We start from the raw sequence: 12,159 nt of genomic DNA on the forward strand, positions 1-12,159 counted from the left end.
AGCTATTCAGTCTCCATGTGAACAAGACCCTCTGGAGGGAATGAGGGATGCTGAGTGTTGAGGTTTATATATGAGGTGTCCCCCCACATCTCAAGTGTTAGACAATGCAAGAAGGTTTAGAGGTGAAATGATGGCTTATGAGAGCTTTAGCCTAATTAGTGCATTAATCCTCTTGAATGGACTGAATGTTAACTGTTGGCAGGCAGGGGTGGCTGGAGGAAGTGGGTCACTGGGAGAGTGCCTTTGGGTTTATATTTTGTGCCTGGGTTTCATGTTCTGAGCTGCTTTCCTCCTCTACACTCCTGGAATAATATCCTGCCTCACCTTGGGTCCAGAACAATGGAGTCAGCCATGTATGGACTGAATCTCTAAAAATCATGTGCCCTAAACAAACTTTTCCTCCTCTAAAATTGTTCTTGACAGGTATTTTGGTTGCAGCCATGAAAAAAGCTGCCAGGGTATGCAGCAAGGACTTGGAAGTGTGGAATCAGTAACATCAATCTGAGAGTAGGTTCCGGTTAAGAGGGGAGGGGGCTCTGTGTGAGTGACTTCCGGGGCAGAGGTTGGCTGTGGAGTAGCCATGTGGTTCAGGAGAAGGCCAGCAGTTTGGGCTGGGTGCCTCTGTGTCCAGAGGCAATGGTGGTTGTGTGGATGTGCACAGATCATGGAAGCTGGGATGTGGGAGCTCTGGGCAGAGGAAGCACAAACTTGAGAAAGAGTAAAGCAGTCCAATGTCACTGGAGTGGTGGTGGGGGGCTCCGTCTTCATGTCTGCAAAGTCTAGCCTCAACCTGCAGGTCAGCATCCCTTCTCTTGGGAACAGTGCATCTCATGAAGGATCCACGCCATCCTCTTGGTTTCGTTAGGCCCTTTATTAACACTCATTAGTATTTCACCTTCCTTCATGTTTGTTCTCCAAATGATACAGACAGAAAAGGAGAGTCTCACACTTGTTCCCATTTTCCAAATGAGGAAAGTGGAACTGGGAAAAGCTAGTGACTTGGTAAAGGAGACTCGGTAAGGGGAGGGAGCAGAACCTTCATGTTCCGTGTTCTTCCGACTCCCACCTGCTCCTTCAGAACTTGGATTCAAGTCTCCTTTTTACATCCTCCCGATTGCCAGCATGTGTGCATGCTCACTGTGTGCCCCACAGTGCTCGGGCATATGATACCAAGCAAGAACATGTCCCTGCCCTTGGGGCTGGGCTTACGGGAGGCACTGAGGTCAATCCTCAGCACCATATAAAAATAAATAAATAAAACAAAGGTATTGAATCCACCTACAACAAAAAAAAATTTTAAAAATGTTCTCAAGTTTACCACGAAGATGTGTTATTGTATACACTCACACTCATTTGGGTTTTCCTTCAAAGAGTTTAAGGGTGGCCCAGTGGGGCTACCCTTCCTTTGAGGGCAAGTTGAAAGAAAACAGAAAATTATGTTAATCGCATGAACAACAACAACAAAAAAAGCATAAAGTGGAGTGAGGCTGGGATTCTGGGAAGGTGGACAAGGAAAGCCTCTTGGGGAGGGCCTCCGAGCAGGGCACCTGGCTTCCGCCTCACTTCCTTGCCCTCTGGCAGGTCCAGGCTCTGTGGGACCCGAAGCTTATACAACTTCAGAGTCTGTCTTTAAGAAATGGAATAAAGACTGTTAATAAAAAATAGATTAAAATGAATGTATATTTAAAAGACAGAAGAGATGACAATAAATTTTCTATATTGAAGAACTACAAAATCTAAAATGATCTTATAAAACCCAGATAATTAACCTAATTTTTGCAATGAATTTCTGGGTGTATGTCTATAGTGTGTTTTCCTGGGATTCCAGCAGAATCCTCTTTAGTTTCTTCTTCACACAACAGCCAATTTCATAATGACTTAAAATGAGAGATAGAAAGCAGACTTGTTTTCCATGGTGGATGACAAAGTTAACACTGACAGTTTCAAAAAGTTGTTGTAAGCACCCCGAGCCATTGTTGACCGTGCCATGTAAATCTTTAGGATTGTCATCAACTTTGGGAAAATTTCACCACATGTCTGCCATGTGTGATCTATAAGCTTTCAGGGCATTTTAAGTTTTCTTATGGGATGATTCAATCTTAAATCATCTTTGAATTTCTGACCCTCGTTAATTAGCTTGTTAATAACATCTCTTGTTATGAGAAAAATGAGGGGGAGAGTTTTAAAAATATGCTGAGTTTTACATGGCCACCTTTGATGTCAGACTTTGGCTCAAATCATCCAGAAATGAGAATATCTCTGCTATATGTTTGGATGATTCCTTCCTTTACTCTGAGGAAATCCAGAAGATCCAAAAGTCAACTTCCTATCTCTCTGAGGGAGACCATTCTTCCTTTTAAGGAATGTCCACATTTTGTGTGATCTGAACATTGTTTTTGCTGCAATTTGCTTCTAAGTGTCAGGATGATTTCTCTTGCTTTTCTTCTTCATATTTTAATTTTGTTTCCATTAATTTTTAATTGAATTTCCTCTCATCTTCTTAATGTATAAACTTAATGATTATAAAAGAATGTGTTGTTCATAACATCCAGTGCAGGAGCCTGTGATTTCTTGCTTGTTTTATGAAAATATTCCAGAATTCCTTTTCAAAATGACTAAGTAAAATGGTGTTTTATCAACTTTTTGAACCCATTTTAAGAGCAATTTGTTTGCACTAAGTTTTCTCCTTAGTTATCAAAAACCTGTGTTAATATCCATTAAAGGTCTCTGTGATCATGGTCTCCTCTTGAAGAGCTCCATGATCCCAGACCACTGGGCCACCCTTAAACTCCTTAAAGGAAAATCCAAATGAGTGTGGGTGTATAAAACAACACATCTTCTGTGTAAACTTGAAACCATTTGCTGTAGCAGAATATTAAACCCAGCACAGAACAAGCAGCTTTTCTACAGAAGTAAGGAGAGAAATGCCCACTACCCACGTTGTGGCACTTTAAAATGGCCATAGAAGCACGTGGAGAGCTCCTTTCTGTAGTGGCAAGGTTTTCATGCAGCTGACCATGAATGGCACTCAAGGACAGCCACAGGACTCCAAACACTGTTGCACTTTGAATAACGTTGTAGACAACTGTCAGTTGGCAAAAGCATTAACAATTGCTTGTAGGGTTTTGTGTTAGAAGCGCAGCACACAGTGTTCATGGGGATCAATGCTTGTTACAGCCAACTTGGGGTCCACTACAGTAGAGCTGAATTCAAGGTCTAGTCACTTGATGTGCCACGTGATGCAACCCAACCCAACTGCACCTGCTGAGGGCCATTGCCAAGTAGGAATGACGCATCGAAATTTCCTTGCCAGTGTACCCCATGTTAAATGGACTTGCCTTGGAATTTCGCTGTTCACATTGCATGTGTGTTTGAGAAAGGTGACCCTGCTCAAGGACCAGGGTGGATCCAGGATTAGGGTGTATCCTGCAGGTTTGAGGAAGTATCCCGGTCCTTGGGTTTAGGGCATTCCCGGTTTAAGACAATATGGGTTTTAGGGAAGTTCGAGGTTGAAGATTATTGCTGCTGGGAATAGGGCGTTCCTGCTGCCTGAGTTCCCGTTGAGTTCTCGTGAGATTCAGAAAGTATTTGGAAAAAAAGCCTCGTGGAGTAGGTGAATTGGGCGGCAGCAGAACTGGGATTTCCCCAGAACGTGTGTGTAGAGGCCGGTGTGAGTTCGGGAATAAAGAATTGCTGTTTGAATCTACAAGGTGTGAGGTGGCTCGTGATTCTGTGCCCAGCCAAGACTGCGGCACGCACCAAGCCATGGGTCTCTAGATGGGCTTCATCATCCCAGCAGAGAAGGTGATAGATGCCTGTTCCAGAAGTACCTTGTCTGTCTGTCGTAAGTTCTGCTTTATTCTTCATAAGTATTACTGGATCACAATATTGATAAAGCATAGTTGTTTTTTAGAGAAACAGATAAAAATGAAAATGCTACTCACTGTAACAGACCATCATGAAAGACCTCAGATCTAGCTCTGTTGGATGAATGCAGCGACACAGAGATGCTGGTGACCCTGGACACCGGTTCTGGTTTTTTTGGGGGGTGAGTGGGTATTGGGGATTGAACTCAGAGGTACTCCATCACTGAGCCCCATCCCCAGCCCTATTTTGTGTTTTATTTAGAGACAGGGTCTCACTGAGTTACTTAGCGCTCGCTGTTCCTGAGCTCGCCGTCCTCCTGCCTCAGTCTTCCGAGACACTGAGATTACAGGCATGTGCCACTGTGCCCGGCTGGACGCCAGTTCTGGGTCTCACAACTGTGTTCCCCTTTGCTCTTGTTTTCTTTCTTTCCTGACTTGGTTTCTGTTTGGAGGTGCCCTGACTCTCACAATCTTTGTCACTGCCTGTCATTTTACTTTTATATTTTTGCCTACCACATTGTTTGCTTTTCTTTACAACTTTCACTATCAGAATCTTAATTTCAGATATACTAAAAAAAGTTTTTGGCATCTTAAAGATTCTGCCAGTCTATTTTTTTTATTTATTTACTTTGACTTCTAATTAGAGATTTTCTTCCAGTCAAACCTGAATTTTTGTATGACCCATAATTCTGAAAACGTATATAATTAATCTGAAAATATGGCACACAGGAGAACAATTCAAATGCTTTTAAAAACTGCCCAAGCTTTGAATTGAGCCACTTAATTGTGTGATCCAATTATCCTTCCTCCACGTGCATTGACTTAACTGATGAATGTGTAGGAGTTTGTCACTTGCTTCTTCAGGCTGTTTTCCTCCATCATTGACAATCTCGTGTTGTCTCATGTTGATCTGGAGCCAGCAGATCCTTTGGAATAAGACACATTGGGTGTGCTCTGCACGACCCAGATCCAGTATAATTGTAGGCTGGGATGTTGCGAACACACAAATATATTTTCTGTTTACAGCTGCAGGCTTATGCTCACAGGTAATATGATAATTTTGTATAATTTTGTAAGGGAGGATACGCGTACGTTATATGCAAACACTATGCCAGTTTATGCAAGGGACTTGAACCTGAATAGATTTGGGTAATTTCAGGAGTCTTTGGAATCAGTCCTGCATGGTGGATGCTGAAGAACAATTGTAGATCCTAACAAGTCCCCACCACACATGCCCCACACTCAACATCTGCTTGGGCAGATCCCCCAAATTCCATTGCCATGCCGACGTCCCTCACCATGAGTGGATGCCTGGTGGTGGACACAACAGCCGAAGCAGTTGTGATCCTGCAGATTGAGGTGCCAGTGGCGGACTCTGGCAGATTTCACCACACATATGACCATGAAAACATTTTGTTGTGACCTGCCTCCAGGGCCTTGTGTGGCTGGGGAGGAAAAAAAAGACCCTGATATTATATCTTTATTGGCTCTAAAGTCCACCTTATAGACAGGGGCAATGAATTCGTGTCTGAAGTAGGAGTTCTGGTGTACTAAGATGTGGTAGTATTCAAGGGCCACGTTCCCAGCCACCAGAGCCCCTGTCATGAGTTAATATCAGGGCAGCAAACGTCATGCAGAAGGACATGGAGGAATGGAGCTGCTTAGCTCAAAGCAGCTGGAAAGCAGAGAGCGAGAGAGGAAGGGGCCAGGGGACGATGAACCCTTCTAGGGCACATCCCCGGTGACCTATTTCCTCCAACCATGTCCCACTTCCAGCAGTCCATTCAACAATTAGTGGATTACTCCACCGACAAGATCAGAACCCTCATGATTCAATCACTTCCTGAAAGCCCCACCTCTAGAAGGACCCCTCTTTGTGGGTCCTTCTAGATTCAAACTGTAACACTCCCAGTCCACTCAGACTAGAAGGGACTCAGTTCTTCCTTGATATTCACAGCAGACAGGGTAGATGACACCCTGGAGAACAGGAGGTCACAGGCTCTGAGGAGGAAGAGACCTTAGAGAAACACAGACAGAGGGCAAAGCCCCTTCTCAAGTACAAACACTGGGGGTGGGGGTGGGAAGCAAAAGAAAAATGAGCAAAATAAATATGCTTCAGGGGACAGGGCCAGCCTTTAAAAATGGAAAATGAGAATTAAAAAAAAAAGTCATAGATGAAAGTCACAAACTAGGTACAAAGTAAAATATCAGGTATAAATGTATATGGTGGTGTGACTTAAGACTTCCGAAGAACTGCGCTGATAAGGTGGAGAGCCAACAGAACAGAGGAGGAGTGAAGGAGTGAAGACAGGCCGTGCCTGCTCGGGGCGGGGCCTTGCTCTCACAGAACCTTGGAGCTGTCCAAACATAGGACTCTCTTCCTCTAGAAAACAAAGACTTCATTGCTAAGCAGCTGAGAACTAGTCTGGCCAGGCTTCCTTTGAGGCAAATGGCAGCCCTTCCCACTCCCTGGCAGACCATAAGCCTGCGTCACTGAGGATGACCAAGCACCTCATTGCAACAGGTGAAAGTGCTGGGACTAGTCGTCTCCTCCAATTAAAAATAAGAATTACATAAATTAATTTCTTAGGTTTAAATTTACACTGTGAAGAATACTGCCTCATGACCTTACGTTGCTTCCATGCAGGGCATGGCCCTTCCCAAGGTGGCTTTAGTCACTCCTCCCACCCAGAAGTGGGGTCTGTTTCTACCCTCTTGAGTCTGGAATGACCACATAACTTGCTTTGACCATACATGCAGGAAGCATGTGGAGCAAGTTTCAGGGCCTCTGCACATGACGGCTTGCAACATCCATCTTGATCTTTTGCAAGGCTTCTTTGAGACCTCCATGCAGCAAAGATGACAGAATGGAAGTCCCAGTGGAAACAAACCCAGACATCACAGCTGCCACAGCTGCGGAGGCCCTGCTGCCCTGCTGAGCCCAGCCTCAGCCACTCACCAGCAGGCTGCAGCCACATGAGTGAGCAGGAGAGACAGGAGAGCCACCCATCAGGAGAATCACAATAGCACAGCACTGGTTGTTTCAAGTTACTATTTCAGGGTGGATTATTAAGCAGAAATTGTTGGGAACACATCCATTATTATTCTCTAAAAACATCTTAAAGTGCTAGGATATAGATTATTGATCCCTTTGTTCGGATGAGAAATGAAGTCTCAGGGTGTTTATATGGCATGGCACAGCCTCGCGGGTAGGAAGGTATGGGCTGCACCATGTGGGAGAGAGGGATGAAGAGCCACAGGCTGGCATGGGGGCTGCAGTGGGGTCAGGTATCAGGGGGTGCCACTGGCATGGGCCAGCCACTCAGTTTGGCCTCTCTCTTGCTTCCCTTCTCATCTCTAAGGCATTTTCCTGGCACAGAGCCTTGAAGCCAGACAGATGAGGTTTGACTTCCTCTCTTTGCCACCCACTTCCTGGTTGTAGGATCTTGACAAATGATACCACTTCTGAGCCTCAGTTTCTTCCATTGTAAATTGGGGGCTATGGTATTAAGCACCGGGTTTCCCAAGATTTTATGGGTTGACATTTGTGTGTAACTACGCTCCAGGCCAGTACCCATGTGTTGTCCAATAAATATTTATTCAGACTCTCTTTCTCTTTCCCAGCTTCATTTAACCACTCTTTTCTTGTAGAAAGTAGGAAAACATACTTTTTAAGCTCCTCGTTTTTTTTCCTTTTTTTCTGAGATGGAATAATACAATAATGATGACAAAGAATTTTGTAATTTGTAAAATAGAATTAATATGAATCTTTGAGGCCTGTATTAATCAGCTTTGCAGCACTGTGACCAAAATACCTGAGAAGAACAACTTAGAGGAGGAGAAGTTTATTTGGGCTCATGGTTTCAGAGGTCCAGTCCATGAACAGCTGGGTCCATTGCTATGTGCCTGAGGTGAGGCAGAATACCATGGAGGAGGGTGTATAGAGTCCTTTCAGTTTCTAATATGAATTAATTCACTGACTAGGTCACACCTCTCACCATCTAATTGCTGCATTTCTGATTATCCCTGTATAAGCTCACACATGAGCTTTTGAGGGACACCTCATATCCAAACCATAACAAGCCTCAAAGACTAGTTAAGGGGGCAGTAAATTATGGTGGTTGATGACCTGGGCCATGGTAACACAAAGACCTAAATTATGAACAAGTGATCTAATCTTACCAGCTTTAAAACTATGGACCAGCTAACTAACTAATTCTATGTGCTTCTGTTTCCTGACATTTAACTTGGATATAGTGTAAGCCCCACCTCAGATACTTGTTGTGAGGATTAAATGAGATTGAAAATGTTCAGCCTTACCCTGGCACAGCAAGTGCTAATAATTTTTGTAGTGGGAACAACTACTTCCCTTTTCCCACCATTTTTCTTTCATCTTCAACTCATCGTGAGGATGGGAGCCTGCTCCAAATGTGAACTCTTGGTTTTAAAGAAAGAAAAGATATAATATCAAAATTTCTATCAGTACTTTGAATAGCATCGTGTGAACGGCTGGTCTATGTGGCTCTGTGCCAGCAGAGTGCCAGGGATCACCCTCTACCCACTCCTGAAATCTGTTCCAGTTCCAGGACACAGTGAAGCTCCCCGGAGTCCACTTCCTATGCACTCTCCTGGGCACTGCTCCTCCCCACACAGAGACCCATAAACTACAGATTAGCTATCCGCTCTACCTCTCAGCACACACACCCGACAACCCACAGCCGGGCAGGTGTAGGAGAGCTGTTGTAGACTCTCCAGTTCAAAAACAGGAAGCCAGAGTCACACAGACATTGCCGGACCACAGCAGTTTTGAAATCTTCAGTTCCTCCATTAGTGCCCAGGCCCAGTCCTTGGGAGCCACTCCCCATGCAGCCTGGCTCTGCTCCTGAACACCTGATCCCACTCATTCTCACACTCATTTCCCCCAAGACGCACATGGGTGTTTTCAAAGGAGGGAACTTCACAGCCTGCTCTCTGAAGATGAGGGTTAAGGGTCCTTTATTGTTAAGATTTTTTTTTAATTCTACATCTCTATTTCAATCTGAATGTGCACAATTATTTTGAAAATTTTGTGAGCTTCTGGTGTAATAATTTACAATTACTCCAGTCATCAACCATGGGACACAGCTGTCCTGGAGGTACACCTTTGTTTTCCCCTGGAGCCCTCAGAGGGTCGCTGTATAAGGAAGCCCTGTTGTTTAATGCAGATGACCTACAAGGAATCCCTTCAGTCTCAGGAGGCGTCTGTCCACCTGAATGTGTCTCTTGGCCTCCATCTCAGAAGCCACATTCCCAGCCTGGGCTAACATTTTCTCAGAGGACCTGTCTTACTTCAAGAGTCTTCCACTGAGAGAGACTTGGACATATTTTGCTTTTGCATCCAGCATGTCCTGGTATCTTTTTCTTTCTTTTTTTTTTTTTCAAAATTTGGTTAAAAACTGAAGAGTGTAGCATTTAGTTCATTTTCCCCTGTCCATATCTGGTACTCTCCTAAAGAAAACCAATGGGTTCTTTTAACATTCTGTCTTGAAGTCTCCTCAGACCCATTCATCATTTTATTAGTTGTATTTCTTATTTTCTATGTTACTTCAGCAGGCGGTGTTGACAAATAATGAGACACTTTTTTTTTCCTAAAGAAGAAATTTCACACTCATGCCCCTAGTGCACCCCAAGGCTGCAGGACCCTCCCTGCTCCTGCTGTTCTCCCATCCCACAGCCAGAGCCACAGGCAGAGGTTTTTGGTGTGTCAATCTGCACTTTTACCTTGTTTGTGACAACAAATCATGGTTTATTTGAGCCACATGTAGGTTTAGGGCATTGAATACATCTTAGAAATTAAAGTTGTCTGTACTTGGAAATTGATGAAAATTAAAATTTGATGAAGTCATTATATCACCTCCAAACTCATTGGCATAAAACAAAACAATTAACATTTATTATTTCTGGCTGGGTCTAGTGGTGCAAGCCTTTATTCCAACAGCTTGGGAGGCTGAGGTAGGAGGAGCTCAAGTTCACAGTCAACCTAAGCAACTTAGTGAAACCCTGTCTCAAAATAAAACAAATAAATAAAAGGGCTGGGGATGTGGCTCCATGATTAAATGCCCCTGGATTCAATCCCTGGTACAAACAAAATACATATGAATATCATTTCTCACAGATCCTGTGAATCATAAATTTTGATGTGAATTTGTATGGCAGTTTTGGCCCAGAGTCTCTTGGGAGGATGTGGCAAGGTGTCAGAAAGCTTGCAGAGAACTTAAACCCCAATGGAGTGGGAGATCCACTCTCCAGATGGCTCGCTTACAGCACTGGAATGGCAGTTCTAGCTTTGGTGAGCCCCTTAGGGCCTCCCCACGGGGAGGGTCCTCAGAATGTGTGAGGGTCTTCAGAAACAATTGGTTTCTCACAGATGCTGGTGAGCCTCTAGTAACCCAGCGTTGGAAGTCACCACCACCACTTTCACAATATCTCAGGGTGACCTAGCCAGCTCTGGTTCCAGGGGGAGAATGCACGCAGGTGAGGTCACCTGGGCCATCTTGGAGACTGGCTACCACACCCTGGGTCAGATGCCCCATCAGAGCCTGTGCCATAGCTGGATGGGTTCAGGAAAGGCTTCCTGCAGAGGCCACAGGAGCTGAGACTGGAAGGACAAAGTGTGAACAGGAAGCTTATGGAAAGGCCTGAGAGAGGGGGTGTCTGGGAAGTGCACTGGGACACAGCAAGGGGAGCAGGAGACGGAGGGCTCAGGAGTGAGGTCTAGAGCACTTTCACTCTCTCCACTCACTTCCTCATCTCTAAAATGGCAAAAGTGATATGAAACTGATATGGCTTGAGCGTTTGTCCCCTTCAAAACTGAAATGTAATTGTCATTGTGATGGCATCAGGAGGCAGGACATTTAAGAGAGAGTGCTAGGTCAGGAAGCCTGTATCAGGAATGGACTGACACTGTCCTCCTTCATGAAGGGGGGCTCTCTCCCTCGACTCCTTCCTCCTTCCCTTTCCTGGAGCACTGGATACCTTCCAGGTGACTGTGTGGTAAGAAGGTTCTCGCTGGGTGCTGGCACCTTGGTATCTACATTTCCAGCCTCCAGAACTGTGAGCCAGGACATTTTTGTTCATTCTAAATTCCTCAGTCTGTGGAATCCTGATATAGAAGCAAAAAACAGAATAAGATATAATCAGTTGTAAAACACTGTGAAGTTTAAAAGGAATCAGGAAAGCATAGGTACTTTGTAGAGTAAATTGACTATATTATTAATCTTATAATGTGATTGCAAAGATTAATTTCCAGAAACATTAGAGAGTCATAACTACCATGTTTCAGGCATGGAGCCCTCGGGGCTGGGTGGACTCTGCAGCTCTTTGGGAAGGGCCAGGAGGCTTGGCACTGGCAAGGTTCACATCCTGTCTGCAGTTAGCGTGTTATGGTGGAGGCCAGCCAATTGGCATTTGGATAGTGAAAGGGGGTCTCTTTGTTTTCTTCACCTGTGCTTAGTTGTCAATCACAGATGAAGTGGATAGTGACTTTACTCCTCATGCAGTGGAGACTCAAACCAGAGACAGATGCGCCTGCTCTTCACACTGCGCAACAGGCCAGTAGTCACTCTGGAATTAGGGAAGGACACTGGGAGTGCAGGAAGGTGATCCAGGCTGGAAGCCTGTGGGAAGGTCTTTGTAGAGCAAAGGTGCCTATAGTCTGCTTCCTACAGAAAGCCCTCTGGGTGTCTGAGCCAGTCCTTCTGCACTGCGTCTGTACTCGGAAGCTATGTTTAGTTTGGACACTGCAGAATGACATTGGATGTTGGAGCTGGGATTTGAACTGAGATTTGCCTGATCTCAAGCAACAGAATGTTTTCTAGTTTCTTGAGATACTCTAGTTTCTCTGTGAATATTACATTTCTGACTGGAAATATAGAAACCGTAGTCTGGAGTTAATTAGCTAATAAATAATAGTGACTTAGAAGGTTAAAAATAAGAATTGTAATGCAAAAAAAAAATAAACATTTATTCTTCATTTAAAAATAAATAAATAAATACATAAAGACCTATCAACAACTAAAAAAATAAAAAAAATAATGGTAATGAATTGTTTTCATTTTGAAATGAAAATATTGTATAATATAATATAAAAATGCAAACATTGTGTTAATAATATAAAATATAATATAGCTAAGTGAACTGATGTTAGGTGTTCATATCTAACAACTCTTAAGTGCTTGCTGCTTTTTACCTACGGCATTAATCTAATTATCAAGAATACTTAACAAAGAAATACTCAAAATTCACTCAAAAAAAA

The sequence above is a fragment of the Spermophilus citellus genome (genome assembly GCF_964194105.1).
Source record: "Spermophilus citellus genome assembly, chromosome: 14".
Taxonomy (NCBI): domain Eukaryota; kingdom Metazoa; phylum Chordata; class Mammalia; order Rodentia; family Sciuridae; genus Spermophilus; species Spermophilus citellus.